Source organism: Anabrus simplex, chromosome 14 (assembly GCF_040414725.1).
Source record: "Anabrus simplex isolate iqAnaSimp1 chromosome 14, ASM4041472v1, whole genome shotgun sequence".
In the NCBI taxonomy this organism is placed as follows: Eukaryota; Metazoa; Arthropoda; class Insecta; order Orthoptera; family Tettigoniidae; genus Anabrus; species Anabrus simplex.
In genome coordinates, this window is record NC_090278.1 from 79,015,834 (window position 1) to 79,031,705 (window position 15,872).

General features: G+C 40.1%; 1 long non-coding RNA gene across 1 annotated transcript in view; it reads right to left on the minus strand.

Annotated features, from left to right (window-relative positions):
* Nucleotides 1-14,204, minus strand: part of LOC136885575 (uncharacterized) — a 47,224-nt gene extending 33,020 nt beyond the window's left edge. Inside the window, exons 1-2 of the long non-coding RNA XR_010861566.2 lie at nucleotides 13,983-14,204; nucleotides 1,169-1,241 (exon numbers count right to left, since the gene is read on the minus strand). This is a non-coding gene — a long non-coding RNA (uncharacterized lncRNA). The remainder of the gene's footprint in view (nucleotides 1-1,168; nucleotides 1,242-13,982) is intronic.
* Between the last annotated feature and the right edge of the window lie 1,668 nt (nucleotides 14,205-15,872).

Consider the following 15,872-nt stretch of genomic DNA (forward strand, 5'->3'; position numbering starts at 1 on the left):
TTACGACCCCAGAATTTATCGCAAAAGTGCATAAAATGGTCATGGAGGATCGTCGACTGAAAGTGCGGGAGATTGCTGAAGCTGTAGGGATGTCTTCTGAAAGGGTATATTATATTTTAACCGAAGAATTGGGTATGAAAAAATTATCCGCAAGATGGGTGCCGCGGCTCTTGACATTGGACAATAAACGCACCAGATTGGAAATGTCCGAACAAAGTCTGGCCCGTTTTCAGTGCAACCAACAAGATTTTTTGCGCCGGTTTGTGACTACACATGAAACTTGTGTCCACTACTGTACCCCAGAGACAAAACAGCAGTCAAAGAAGTGGAAACATGCTGATTCACCACCACCAAAGAAAGCAAAGGCAGTGCGTTCGGCCGGAAAGATCATGGCCTCAGTTTTCTGGGATGCAGAAGGCATTCTGCTGATAGATTATCTTCCTACTGGCCAAACAATTACGGGGCAATACTATGCAAACCTCCTGGACCAACTACAGGAAAAGATACGTGAAACAAGGCCTGGTTTGGCAAGGAAAAAGGTCATCTTTCATCAGGACAACGCTCCGCGCACACAAGTGTTATTGCCATGGCAAAACTTCATGAACTGGGGTACGAATTGTTGCCATATCCACCTTATTCACCTGATTTGGCACCATCAGACTTTCATCTATTCCCCAAGCTGAAAATTTCCCTCGGTGGACGGAGATTTTCTACAAGGGAAGAACTGACAGCCGAATTGGAGAGGTATTTTGCAGGCCTGGAGGAATCTCATTTTCGAGATGGGATCAAGGAACTGGAACATCGCTGGACCAAATGCATTAGTCTACAGGGAGACTATGTGAAAAATAAAAGCAGTTTCACCGAGGTAAGATACTTAATTCTAGTACATTCCGAGAACTTTTCAAACCACCTACGTACATGCTTCGAGAGGTATCACACCCTGAAGGAGTATTGCCTCTGATGTAATGGTAAGCAGTAAGAAACTATTTTTGTCATTTATAATGTGGTGCGACTTGTTATATCTTGTGTATTCGTTTACTTCATTATGGCCTGAAAGAACAGGCAGACCTGGGAGAGCAACTAGTATTAGTTACTTAGGACTTTAAAGGGTTAAGTACTGTCCTCTACTTTCTTACTATATAATAAGATACAACTTACAAGTACTCACTTAAGAATTAAAACTTCACCAATCTGGATGTTCCAAGTCCAATCTGCTGGCAACTGAGAGAAGACTGGCTGACCTACAATAACCCAAAAAATATTAATTATTAGAAAAAATACATTATACTGTAGGAGTTCATAAATACTTCATACAGACATATATTCCTACAGTACGGTATGGTGAGGTTCATTTTCCTTTACACATAGGCATAGGAAAATGAACACAAAGAAAGTTGTTCTGATGGACTAAATATCTACATGTGGCTGGAAGCAGTGACAAGTCTTAAGGAAAATAATTTATAGGAGGAGCAGTCAGATAAGTGGTATTAGAATTAGGCCATCGACATGATAAATAACAATAAATAATAATGTTATTTGTTTTACATCCCACTAACTACTTTTACGGTTTTCAGAGATGACGAGGTGCCAGAATTTTGTCCGGCAGGAGTTCTTTTATATCCCCGTAAATCTACCGACACGAGGCTGACGTATTGGAGCACCTTCAAATACCACTGAATTGAGCCAGGATCGAAACTGCTAAGTTGGGGTCATAAGGCCAGCGCCTCAACCGTGTGAGCCACTCAGCCTGGCAATATGATAAATAATCCACGTACAAGAGTTTTACACTATTATTAGGCATCTATTCTTACATTTCAAGAAATGTCTAAAGTACCACCCACTCTGAAAGTTCTTGATGTTTTCCATTTCTGCTTAAAGACCAGCCAACTTGCCATTCTTAGAACAATGAAGCTAGTGGTGGTGATTTTTGTTTTAAGAGGAAGTACAACGAGGTAATCATCCTCTCTGAATAAATTAGTGGAAAAGAAATTTAAAATTTAAAAAAAAATTATTTATTCAACAAAGAAATTTGGAAATGCAGCACAATTTTTTTTTTAAATTATTGAATTTAGCCAAAAAAATAGTTACTAAATAATCAAAAGGGAATCTGTGTTCCATGAGTAACAGTACACTTGTAATTTGTATAACCTTGATTAATCCACTGTCTCACATAAAGTGGATGACGAGAACAGCAGTAGTCGCGTCATCGGCTAGCATGCGTTCGAGTCATACAAATTTTAGTGAAAAATGGAAGGGTATGTATAGGTATTTTAAGGCAGAAACAGGTTCCAAGAAGGACATTCCAGGAATAATTAATGAACAAGGGGAGTGTGTATGTGAGGATCTTCAAAAGGCAGAAGTATTCAGTCAGCAGTATGTAAAGATTGTTGGTTACAAGGATAATGTCGAGATAGAGGAAGAGACTAAGGCCAAAGAAGTAATAAAATTTACATATGATAACAATGACATTTACAATAAGATACAAAAGTTGAAAACTAGAAAAGCGGCTGGAATTGATCAGATTTCTGGGGATATACTAAAGACAATGGGTTGGAATGTAGTACCATATCTGAAGTACTTATTTGATTATTGTTTGGTCAAAGGAGCTATACCAGATGAATGGAGAGTTGCTATAGTAGCCCCTGTGTATAAAGGAAAGGGTGATAGACATAAAGCTGAAAATTACAGGCCAGTAAGTTTGACATGTATTGTATGTAAGCTCTGGGAAGGCATTCTTTCTGATTATATTAGACATGTTTGTGAAATTAATAACTGGTTCGATAGAAGGCAATTCGGTTTTAGGAAAGGTTATTCCACTGAAGCTCAACTTGTAGGATTCCAGCAAGATATAACAGATATCTTGGATTCTGGAGGTCAAATGGACTGTATCGCGATTGACCTGTCTAAAGCATTTGATAGGGTGGATCATGGGAGACTACTGGCAAAAATGAGTGCAATTGGACTAGACAAAAGAGTGACTGAATGGGTTGCTATATTTCTAGAAAATAGATCTCAGAGAGTTAGAGTAGGTGAAGCTTTGTCTGACCCTGTAATAGTTGAGAGGGGAGTTCCTCAGGGCAGTGTTATCGGACCTTTATGTTTTCTTATATATATAAATGATATGAGTAAAAGAGTGGAATCGGAGGTAAGGCTTTTTGCGGATGATGTTATTCTCTATAGAGTGATAAATAAGTTACAAGATTGTGAGCAACTGCAACGTGACCTCGAAAATGTTGTGAGATGGACAGCAGGCAATGGTATGTTGATAAACGGGGCTAAAAGTCAGGTTGTGAGTTTCACAAATAGGAAAAGTCCTCTCAGTTTTAATTACTGCGTTGATGGGGTGAAAGTTCCTTTTGGGGATCATTGTAAGTATCTAGGTGTTAATATAAGGAAAGATCTTCACTGGGGTAATCACATAAATGGGATTGTAAATAAAGGGTACCGATCTCTACACATGGTTATGAGGGTGTTTAGGGGTTGTAGTAAGGATGTAAAGGAGAGTGCATATAAGTCTCTGGTAAGACCCCAACTAGAGTATGGTTCCAGTGTATGGGACCCTCACCAGGATTACCTGATTCAAGAACTGGAAAAAATCCAAAGAAAAGCAGCTCGATTTGTTCTGGGTGATTTCCGACAAAAGAGTAGCGTTACAAAAATGTTGCAATGTTTGGGTTGGGAAGAATTGAGAGAAAGAAGAAGAGCTGCTCGACTAAGTGGTATGTTCCGAGCTGTCCGCGGAGAGATGGCGTGGAATGACATTAGTAGACGAATAGGTTTGAATGGCGTTTATAAAAGTAGGAAAGATCACAATATGAAGATAAAGTTGGAATTCAAGAGGACAAACTGGGGCAAATATTCATTTATAGGAAGGGGAGTTAGGGACTGGAATAACTTACCAAGGGAGATGTTCAATAAATTTCCAATTTCTTTGAAATCATTTCGGAAAAGGCTAGGAAAGCAACAGATAGGAACTCTGCCACCTGGGCGACTGCCCTAAATGCAGATCAGTGTTGATTGATTGATTGATTGAGTGTTTCCTGCAGGGCCAGCGAGATCGGCGCACTCTGTGAGGATGTGGGCCACGGTGAAGTTGGCACCATAAGAACACACTGGGGGTCTTCCCTCTTTAGGAGATAAGAGTGGGTAGATCGTAAATGACCTATCCTCAGTCTACACAATAAAATGGCCACTCTCCGTGAAGGTCGAAAAGAGGACCGTCACACGGTAGTTGTCTTCTTAACTGATCTCAGCTTGTTGGGAGTTCGGATAGCTAGCCACTCCGATTCCCAGGAGCCAAGATGGTTCCATGTAGCCAAGAACAAATAATCTTAGCAAGTTCACTGACAGGTCTTGGGAGGTAAAAGTACGGCTTCCTTTGAAGCTTCATCCGCAAGTTCGTTTCCCGCGATCCCAACGTGGCTTGGAAGCCGTGTGAAAGTGATTCTGGAGCCAGCATCACTTAACCTGGCTACAAGGTCATGAATCTGCTGCACCAGGGGGTGTTGCGAGAAACAGGCTTCAATAGACTGCAGAAAGCTTAACAAATTGGTACACATAAGATAGTGGCTTTTTTCGTCACCCAGTGCAAACTGCAGAGCTTCTAAGATGGCGTAAAGCTCTGCAGTATACACGCTACATACACTAAGAAGCGAGATCTTTGTACTCATATCATCGGTCACGAAAGAGCAACCAACATTATCCCCAATTTTAGAACCATCCTTGAAGATATATCTCGCGGCCGGATATTGGTGAACAAAATCCTGGAAATACCTCCGATAAACGGAGGAATCCGTCTTCACCTTGGGTCCACGGAGTAGATCTAGACGTATATCCTGTCGCGGAACTAACCACGAAGGTACTTCGCTAAAAGTTTGCTCAAGACAACCATCGATATTGATATTCAAATCACAACAAACACAGGCTATCAATTCGAAACCCAACCGGCCGTGTGGCATTCGGCCAGTTTTGGTACCTCTGGTGGTATTGGGTACTAAGGATCCATTGATAGACTGGATGTAGCGGCATTTCACGAATTTTGGCAGCGTACGTGAGGAGTAACTGCTGCCTCCTTACCCGTAAAGGTGGAACTCCCGCTTCAGCGAGTAGGCTGCGAATGGGGCTAGTATGGAAAGCTCCCATTGCCAGCCTAACTCCACTATGGTGAATACTGTCTAAAAGGCTCAGCGTAGATTTTGATGCTGAGCCATAAGCCGCACTTCCATAGTCAATTCAGGAGAGGACCGCTGCCGTGTAAAATCGTAGCAGCACCGCACGGTCAGCGCCCCACAAAGTGCCGCTGAGAAACTTAAGCATGTTAACTCTCTTCATGAAGGCAACCTTCAAATGACGGATGTGGGGCTGCCACGTTAGTCTCTTATCAAAATGGAGACCCAGGAATCTGCAGATGTCTACCACTGGTAAGACACTGTTTCGCAAGCGGAGTTCTGGTTCACGATGCACAAGCCGACGTCGACAGAAGTGTACAACTGTGGTTTTTGCCGCTGAAAATCGAAAACCATGTTGCAGGGCCCATCTGTTGACTTGGTTAATAGCTTGCTGTAGCTGTCTCTCAGCAAACGCTACCCTTCCGGAGCTGTAATGTAGAGCGAAGTCGTCCACATACAGCAATGGAATGACTGCGGGCTCCGCAGCGGCAACTATGCCGTTGATGGCGATTGCGAACAGCGTGACACTCAGTACAGATCCCTCAGGCACTCCATTTTCATGTACGTAATATTGAGAAAATGCATTCTCTACTTGGACTCGAAAGAGCCGGAGGGACATGAAGTTATCAATAAACGTTGGCAAATTTCCCCGAAATCCCCACTGGTGTAGATTGGAGAGAATTCCATATCACCAGGTAGTATTGTAAGCTTTCTCCAAGTCAAAAAACACGGCGACTAGGTGTTCCTTCCGGAGAAAGGCCTCTTGAATGGCACTCTCCAGTCTGACCAGATGATCAGTGGCAGACCGATGAGAGCGAAACCCACACTGATTGTTAGACAAGAGATCTTCCATTTCCATGGCCCACACAAGATGCTGGTTAACCATCCTTTCAAATAGCTTACAAAGGCCATTTGTAAGGCATATAGTCCTATAACTATCCAGGAGTTTCGGATCTTTACCTGGCTTAAGAATTGGTATCACAATTCCCTCACGCCATTCAGATGGAAACACTCCCTCACTCCATATTCTGTTGAGTAGGGTGAGGATATCCTTGAGACATCTGTCACTCAAATGCTTAAGCATTTGATTATAGATTTTGTCCGGTCCAGGAGCTGTGTCTCAGCATAGCGCGAATGCACTTCACAACTCCCACTCCGTGAAAGGCATGTTGTAGGAATGTGAAGCACTAGTGGCGAAAGAGAGGTGTGCCTCTGTTTTGCACTTAATTGGTAGAAATGCAAGGTTGTATCTCCCAGAGCTGGACGTGTCTGCAAAATGTAACGCGATGTGGTCTGCAATGACTGAAGAAATTGTAACAATATCTCCATTAATGGAGATATTGGGGACTGAGGGCACATTCTGTACTCCCGACAATACGGCGGAGTTTTGTCCACACTTGTGATGATGTAGTATGTGCCGTCATAGAACACACATACTTTTCCCACGTAGCTTTCTTACTTTCTCAAATCAAAAAAAAGGGCCTTCGCGCGCATACACTTAAATGTGATATGATTCGCCATCGTAGGATTCCGACGAGAGTGCTTAAAAGCCTGTCGGCGATCACGTATGGCTGCTGCAATTTCGTCTGCCCACCATGGGACCTGTTTCTGGTGATGAATACCAGACGAGGATGGAATTGTTTCCTCTGCAGCAGTCAAAATTCCAGTAGTAATGGAAGAAACGTGGTCGTCAACAGACTCCAGCATATCATCGGTCACCACTGTGCATTTGGAAAATTCTGGCCAATTTGCCCGCCGAAATAGCCAGGCTTGAGTACTTCGGACTGTCTTTGATTCAAGAGAGATGGAATTATCAGGAAATGGTCACCATCACAGAGGTCGTCGTGTACTTGCCACCGTAGCAGGGGAACTACCGCATGACTGCACAAAGTGACATTCAGGTGTGAGAATGTGCCATGTGCGCTGCTGAAATGTGTCGGTTCCCCTGTATTAAGCACTCAAAGATCAAACCGGTAGATCAGTCGCTTGAGCATCCTCCCCCTAGCACAGGAAGACGGAGAACCCCATAGTGTGTTACGGGTGTTCACGTCTCCCAGCATGAGGAAAGGAGGAGGCAACTGAGCGATTAAATCTTGTAGTGCACGCATTTCAAGATCGTAGTCCGGTGGAATGTACACGTTGCACACCGTTGTCATTACTGGCAATGGAGTGCGAACTGCAACAGCATCTAGCTGAGTACAGAGCGGTACTTCTTCGCTGAAGATGTCGGAGCGAACTAGGATACAAACGTCTCCAGTTACCGCGCCATCCACAGCTACTCTGTCTTTGGAATAAAGACGATATCCTCTCATAGTCGTGTCGTGTCCAGGTCTCAAATGAGATTCCTGTAGGGAGACTATGGAAGCCGCATATACAGATATCAACTGACGTAACTCAGCTAAGCGACAGTGATAACTACTGCAGTTCCACTGTAATAGTGCCATTGTGTGGATAGGTAACGCTTCGAATTTAGAGCAATTTCTTGCCCTCCGTTCGGACCATTACCTGCCAGGTTCTGCCGTCTTTGTCGGTATCTTTGTCGTCATCACCATCCACGACAATGAGTGGTTCAGTCTCCAATGTCTCCTCGGAAGAAGGAGACGCGGTGACTGGGCATTCCGCGACGGTGATCTCATTGATCGGGAACAGTGGGCCTTCTTCCTGGGAAAACTAGGTTCTCCAGAAAGTGATCGAACAAAAGGGCGTCGGGGTCTCTCGCTCTTGCCCACCGTTTCTGTCTTTTTTGGAGGAGAACTGGTAGATGGCGTGCTGGAATTCTTTGGGAATCCTGTGACCCCTGATTGAGTTAGAGAAGGCTTCTTCTCCAATTTCTTAAGGGAGCTCTGTGGCTTCACCTTCTCCTCCTTTATGGTCTGGGCATTGGAAGGAGGGCTGGACTTTCCAGACCTATTTGGGAAAGCCTTTCCCCCCGGCCCTGTTGGGGGAGGACTTCCCAGCCGAACGTTCCTGGCAAGGGCCCTTGAAACATCTCATCGTTGCTCAAGTATAAAAGAATCTTATGTTTCCTGACACACAGGTTAAGAGAGAAAAATCATGACTAGTATTTCAGCACAGAACCAAGCTATGATGACCCTGGTCTAGAAAGCCAAGAATAACGGCCGAGAGGATTCGTCGCATTGACAATGTTTCTCCTCATAATCTGCAGGCCTCTGGGCTCAGCAGCGGTCGCTTGGTAGGCCAAGGACATCAGGGCTGTAGTGCCATGGGGGTTTAATTTGAATAACAGTGTCCACGATAGTAGAGTGGATCCGAACTTTCTTTTTATGAGTAACGAAGCATGATTTAATTTGAGTGGATATCTTAGTTCACAGAACAATAGGATCTGGGATACAGAGAACCCACACATTTTATAGCCAAGACCTCTGCATGATCTGAAGGTGGGTGTTGGTGTGTTATTAGTGCCCGATGAATTATCGGTTATCGGTCAGATATTTTTTCAGGACACGATTACTTCCAACCATTATATTCACAGCAATTTCGAACCATTTTTTGCTGAAATGACTGAAGAAAAAATGTATGGCTATTTCCAGTAGGACTGTGCGACAACCTTTACGGCACGCATCTCTATGCGGCAGTTGCAGGAAGTGTTTGATGATGATGAGATCTTCAATAAAGGCCTATGGTCCCCTCGTTCACCTGATTTAAGCACATGTGAATTTTAAAGTTTGGAGGAATAATTCTGAAACTGCAAAGTCTGTTTCTAAATCTCATAAGATGTGAAGCTCGCATCGCAGCTTAACAAGATAACTTTCAACATCTTCTGTAAATACTGGTGAGTTCACTTTCATTTACTAGTTTATTTGTTTCCTTAATTTATTTATTTGTCCTACATATATATATAGCAGGCAAGTTCAGTTTCATTTGGTTTCTATAGGGGTAATTATGCTGCTTATTTGAGATGAATATGATCGCTCACCATTGTGGGATTGCACTCACAGTCACTGGTTCTCTGAACTCCTATGCCTCAGTACTCCGCTGTGAAGTCTTAAAATATACTCTGTGTATATACAGATCCATGAAACTACATGCCAAGCTTCTGCAGGGATATCTGGTATGTTTCACAGCCCTCAGCCTTATCACCACTTCTGTTCGTTCTTGCAATGGGCCCACAATCGACCGACACCTTGGACCTATCTTGATATTCATGTCATGCTAACTACAGTACCAAAATTAAATTGAAAACAAGAAATAAAGTGGCTCAACCGATTCAATACAAGGAAAATAAGAAATGTAATGTTACATTCTTATTTGAGGCGTCCAGAAGCAAAACACTGTGAGTGCACCAGAACATTTTTTCAGGAAACACGAAAAACGTCTAACTTCCTTTGGCTCGCAGATATGCAAAATTCCTTTTCATTGTAGATTTATATTCACTTAAGGACTATGTTTATGACAATCTTTAAAATATTGGGGTTTTATTTTGTTTAGTTATTACCTAAAATTGTTTGGATTCACCGAGTTTTGCTCCTGTTTTCATGGATCTAGGTAGGTTTGCTTCTGTAGGGATATTATCACAACGTAATTGGAAAGAAGATGCCTTAATGCTGGTTCAAATGACAAAATAAATTATTTATTGACTACAAGTAAGTGTGATTACATAGTATAGGGCCTATGACATCAAATGATAGTCTGCAAGAAGTAAAAAGGCTGCAACCTTGCAAGTCCTGTCCTGTTCCATCGAAATGACACAGGCAACTCATTGTCTTCTGGATGAATTTCAAACTCTGAGTCCTTCTCTGCATTGTACACAGCTGTTTGAGAATCCATCAGATTCTTATAGAAAACAAGATCTTCGTTTTCTTCCCAAGTCTCCCCGAAATGCTTTCTAAGCAGAAAATCAAAGTCCCTAACTTTCACTTCCACTAATATATCAGGGTGAGTATACCTTCAATTATGATTTCTATATGGTTTGGAAAATAGATATCTAAAATCTACTGAGATATTCTTCTAATATAAATCGATAAAAGTTACCAGGGAAAAGGATTCTTACCTACTGGTTCATGAAGTGAATGGATTTAGTTAAATGCTGCCTGACAATCTTCTTGTGTAGACTCACACTGTATGTTTTAGCAGCATGGTGGAATCTCACTTTCATGTACATTTCCACAGTTAAAGTTATAATCCTCAACACATGATTATCTAGGAATTCATTTTCCAGGATGTGATCTTGCAACTGGGGAAATAAGGAAGATACATTGAGCTGCTGCAATACCATCTTCTTTATAATGAGGGCAACAGGACCTTTGGGAGGTCTTCCCCCTGCTTCTTTCCACACTTGTCGAATTGCTACCTCACAATGACGACATATCTTAATGACATCTGGCGATGGTATTACAAGACCCCCATTATTTTTCCTAAGTAAAAAGGCCAGATGTATCACAGTTTCATCACCATAAAGTGCCTCCTTGCACTTATCGCAATAAACCCTGTCACTGATTTGCCTCACTATAAAACCAGCAATGTACACAATGACATTTTCTGAATATTCAGACACAGCTGAGGAGGAAAAGAAAATGGGGCTATATCCATCAAATGGTGGTGGAGGGTCTAATTGATCAAATCTTCTTCGATGGTCATAACTCTGGTGATACTGGTCTTCACTGCTGCTCATAACATTAGCCTTCTTCATTCCATCCCATACCAACAACTTTGTTTTTACATTTTCTTCAACACAGTTGCCAGTAATTTTGCTGCTTACATCATTGGCAATAAGCAGGCACTTATATGCTGCTTTGAATTGCTGAGCAGAAGGGTTGTTGTTATAACCAATCCTACTCCTGACCATGCAGAAAAAAATTTCAGTATGATCCTGGCTGAATTTATATGTTGCTAAATAGCTCAGCTTACAGGATTCCACTAATGCAACATAAATGTTCTTTGTTCCCCTACACAACGAAAGAAACCCAATGATGGCAGTCTTCCTTGGCAACTGATACAAGGGTCTTCCTTCTTTATCCTTCAGACCCAGTAAACACACCTTAGCACATTCAAGGAAAGCAAAAGTTAACTCCTTATTTTTAGAATTTAAAACACTCTTCTGACCCTTAGCAAGTGGATTTTTTGAGTTCATGATTTCGTATAACCTGTCAAAGAAGAGACAGAACTTCGCAGTTGCCTCTGCACCCTGAAATTCTTTTAATTTCAAGTCATTACATAAAAACAGCAATGCATTTCCAACAGAAGCACTTAACACTTGTACTGCCAAGCGAACCTTCATTTTTTGACTCTTGAAAAATATGTGGTGCTTAGTTACTTTGTTGGCAAGGGTAAGGGATTCTTAACTTTGTAGCTCTTCCAGCAACTCCACATATCTCCACTCAATTACATTATCATCTTGATCCCTTAAAACTTTCATATCACCAAACAGGTTTCTCATCAACTTGACCATATGGCAAGCATCAAACATCATCTGTACAACACTTCTACCTACTTGGAAAGATGTATCTACCCTGTCAGCTTGGAAATTACAGCCTAGCTTGCTCCCCATTACTATGTTACTGCTCAGTCCATCACACACCACTGAAACAACTGTTACTTTACAGTCCTGAAGGCGACTTATGCACTCTGAAATTATGTTCATCCTAACATCAGCATTTAATCCATTGATCAAAAAATATCCTACAGGTATCTTCCATGATGCATTTATTGCAACAAACATCAGCACTAGTACCTCTTTAGCTTCTTCCATTTCACTTACACAGATCCCTTCCCCCATATCGACATATCCTGTAAAGCCTCTACCATCTCAATACATCTCTTGATCGACATCTCGTCAAATGTTAGACTGACAAAGATTGGATCCTGGGAAAGTGATACTTGCTCTTCTAAAGCAATAAAAGCTTCTGGAGTGAAACCTGGATCTCCAGATAATGAATTTCTCCATTTCCTTAATGTATTTCTATGAGGCAAACTCATATTGAAACTCTGCCTCACATATTCATAAGCAACAGGAGAATAAAAGTGAAGGGTCAGAGCAAATTTCTTAAGTGTGTCTGAATATTCACTAGTGCGTGCCCCAGCAGATCTCTTAATTATCTCAAACATTACCTCAGAAAAGTTAGTATTTATAATTTCAAGAGTATGTTCATTAATTAAGTTCTGATCTTTTAATTCCTTGGTTAAGTTTTTAAGGTCACTGATTTGTATTCTGTGCCTGTCACACTGTTGTTTAGTCCTAGCTTTCTCTTTCTTCAATGCTGCAATTTGTTTATTTTTTATTTCAAGCCTTTCACTTAAAATTTTTATTTGTTTTGTGGGGCTTTCCGCACTACAATAATTATGCTCAGATGAAATGCACTGTGTAACAGTACTGACTGAACTGCTACATGGACTGGGATCTATGGTGTTATTTTGTTGAGTCCCTCCAAAATCTAATTTCCTTTTTAAAATCCTACGGGGAACTTTTTCAGTCTGAAAAAAATAAAAATACATAGGCCTGTTGAGTCTACCATAAGCAAAACCTTATCATTGTTGTTTTTAAATATGAAGTAATACAATATCTAATCCAAGTTAATTGACCTACAAGTACCTTTCTTAGATCTGGAAAATCAAACAGTGTTGGCACTGCATCATCTTTCAAAATTTTGTTCCCTTGAGATTTCCAAAAACTTGCTTCTGAGAAGTGAATTGAACATAATCTATGGGAATAAGTTGGAACAAACTTGTCTCTTTTAACAGCAACAAGCCACTTTGACAGAAGTTCAGGCTTATTTAATGGGAACCTGTAAGCAGTATGTCTAAAAATAATAGCCATATATTCAAAACCAAAGAAATGTATAATACATATCTATCCCTCATTTCTTTCTCAACAATTCCTGGTACAAAGGCAGAACATTCCCCCATTGATTTATCACAAAATATTCTTCAGCTCAATAAATAGAACCTCATGTGATATATTTCAGAACAGAGTGGTGGAGCCAGCAATCATTCACATTTCACTACATTATTTTACATTTTGAAAATCTTCTTCCTGAAAAAGCTCATTTACACTAGTACTACTCTACCTCATAATTCTAAATGTATCTAACAATGAAAAGAATACCTATTTAGCTTAGTTTGAGTTTCTCTGAGTTTAATGTATTTTTAGCAGTTGTTTAAGTTTAAGAGAGGAAAAATATATCATTTAGGATGCAAAATTCCCTCTCATAATATTATCATCTTAAATACAAATATTAGGCCTACTGATTTTATAAACTCGAACTGAAAGGAGATTTTCCGAACACAAATTAAAATTGAAAATGTGTTCTGACTTGTCTATTACAAGAACATTATGATTCACACAAGGAAGAAGATAAAGGAGCTTGAATATTAAGCATATATGAATACAACAGTTAAACCGGTAATTTGATTAATGTGTTCTCGTGCAAAGTAGGAGTCAGCCCTGTCAAACTTCTCTGGAACAGCATATTTAACAATTCTTTTATTATAAAAAATGATGTGAAAACATGGATAATGGTATCAATAATTCATTTTTCTCATAATTGTTAATAATTTGAAACCATATTTTAACCTAAAAAAGATGGGTTTGCCAAGCTTTTTATCAATCATATTTTCCGGATTCTAGGCCGTGTTACCGAAATTTTAATACGGGTAGCCCTACAAAGTCTGTAAGAACAAAATGTGAGCTTTTTCAGAATAGCTGTTTAATTCTTAAGAACTGTCCCTAATGAAATGAAAAACGCCAAGAAGAAGAAGCCTAAACATTGAGAATGCCACGTCCATACATCCCTGATCCACCACTCTATAGCCCATTCTCGATTATGGTAATTTTATAACATTTCAATTTGTACTCACTTGTGAAAAGAAATACCAGATCCTTTACGAAGCCGATTTGTACAATTGAAAGCTGCACAAGAGGTCACCTTCGTGAATACTTCTCCACTCCACACTTACGGCTTAACTTAGGCCTACTCTTTAATATCACCGATCAATGTAAGCTCGCAGTTATCACTAAAATAGTTGCCAATACTATATATTAATCACTTTATACATAACACAACCACAGATCCACTAACCGATAAGAAACACCATGAAAAACACACAACGAAATGTAAACAAAACCACGTGTTGCTTGCTTGCTTGCTGAGCTGATGCTTATGGGCTGTGTCTACGACATTTCACCCAGTCAATACTCACTTACTCATGTAAACACACTAGTATAAATGAAAAACTTCTGTTCAATAATTGATGTTTGAGCTTGCAAGTAGAAAACACAAAACACTGATCTTCACTATATCACATAATAACCCTAGTTTGCTAGAGCAGACTGTTCTCATACGGGAAACTTCCAATCTTGCAATTACACTTCTTCTAAAGCTTCACCCACACGAATAATCCAAATAGCACTCTCAAGTAATACACTAATGATATGAGGAATCACTCAAATGGAACCTTCAAAAGCATGAGCAATTCTCACCCTATATTACAGACAGAATTATAACACGATATTGGCTTCATCTAGAAACAAATTTAGCACTCTAATAATCTCGACTGTAGGATTACAGAGCAAACAAGAAACACTGGTTGGAAAAACTTGCTTGAGTCGCTTGAGATTAGTCATAAATTTTTTACGGGGGTTAGCATATAAAGAACATTCAAATAAAATGTGGTTGGAGTCGCCATCTATATATATAAAATAAGAGTTTTGTCTGTACATTGCTCAGAATTTGAAAATAATGGTATTTCTGTATCGATCATGTCCATAGTAACATGAAAATGCACTTTTTACTTTTCCGTAATTTCTGTCTGTCTGTCTGTCTGTCTGTCTGTCTGTCTGTCTGTCTGTCTGTCTGTCTGTCTGTATGTATGTATGTATGTACACGCATCACGAGAAAACGGTTGAAGATAATTTAATGAAAATCGGTATGTGAAGTCGGGGGATGAGCCTCTACAATCTAGGCTGTAAATTATTTTGCTTACGCTGAGTGAAATGGTAGTTTAGGGGAAGGCCTAAAATTGAATTCTCAACTATTTATGTTATTAGTGGTCTAATGAAAATCGGTATGTGAAGTCCGGGGATGAGCCTCTACAATCTAGGCTATAAATATTTTTACTCACGCTGAGTGAAATGGTAGTTTAGGGGAAGGCCTAAAATTGAATTCTCAACTATTTATGTTATTAGTGGTCGTATTTTAAAGAAAATGGGTATGCAAAGTTGGGGAATAAGTTGCTACAATCTAGGCTATCAATAATTGTATTCACGCTGAGAAAAATGGTAGTTTAGGGGAAGGCGTAAAATTCAATTCTCAAATATTGTTGTTATTAGTAGTCCTATCTTGATGAAAATCGGTATGCAAAGTCAGAAAATAAGTCACTATAGTCTACGCTGTAAATTATTTTATTCACGCTGAGTGAAATGGTAGTTTAGGGGAAGGCCTAAAATGTAATTCTCAAATATTTCGTATTAGAGGTGTAACTGATGAATGCTACATAACTAAGGTTATATAGTATTAAATTTCCTATTATTCATGTCTTATACATTGTTGCCGTACTGGCTATGATCACAAAGATATTCATGAATTTGGATTTTTGTTACTAAGTACATATCAGCGCCGAGTAACGAGAAAATGGGTAAACAGTATTTAATGAAAATCGGTATGTAAAGTCGGTGAATAATAAACTACAGTTTATGGTATAAAATATTTTACAAATCACAGAGTCGAAAGAAAACTAAATGTGAAGGCC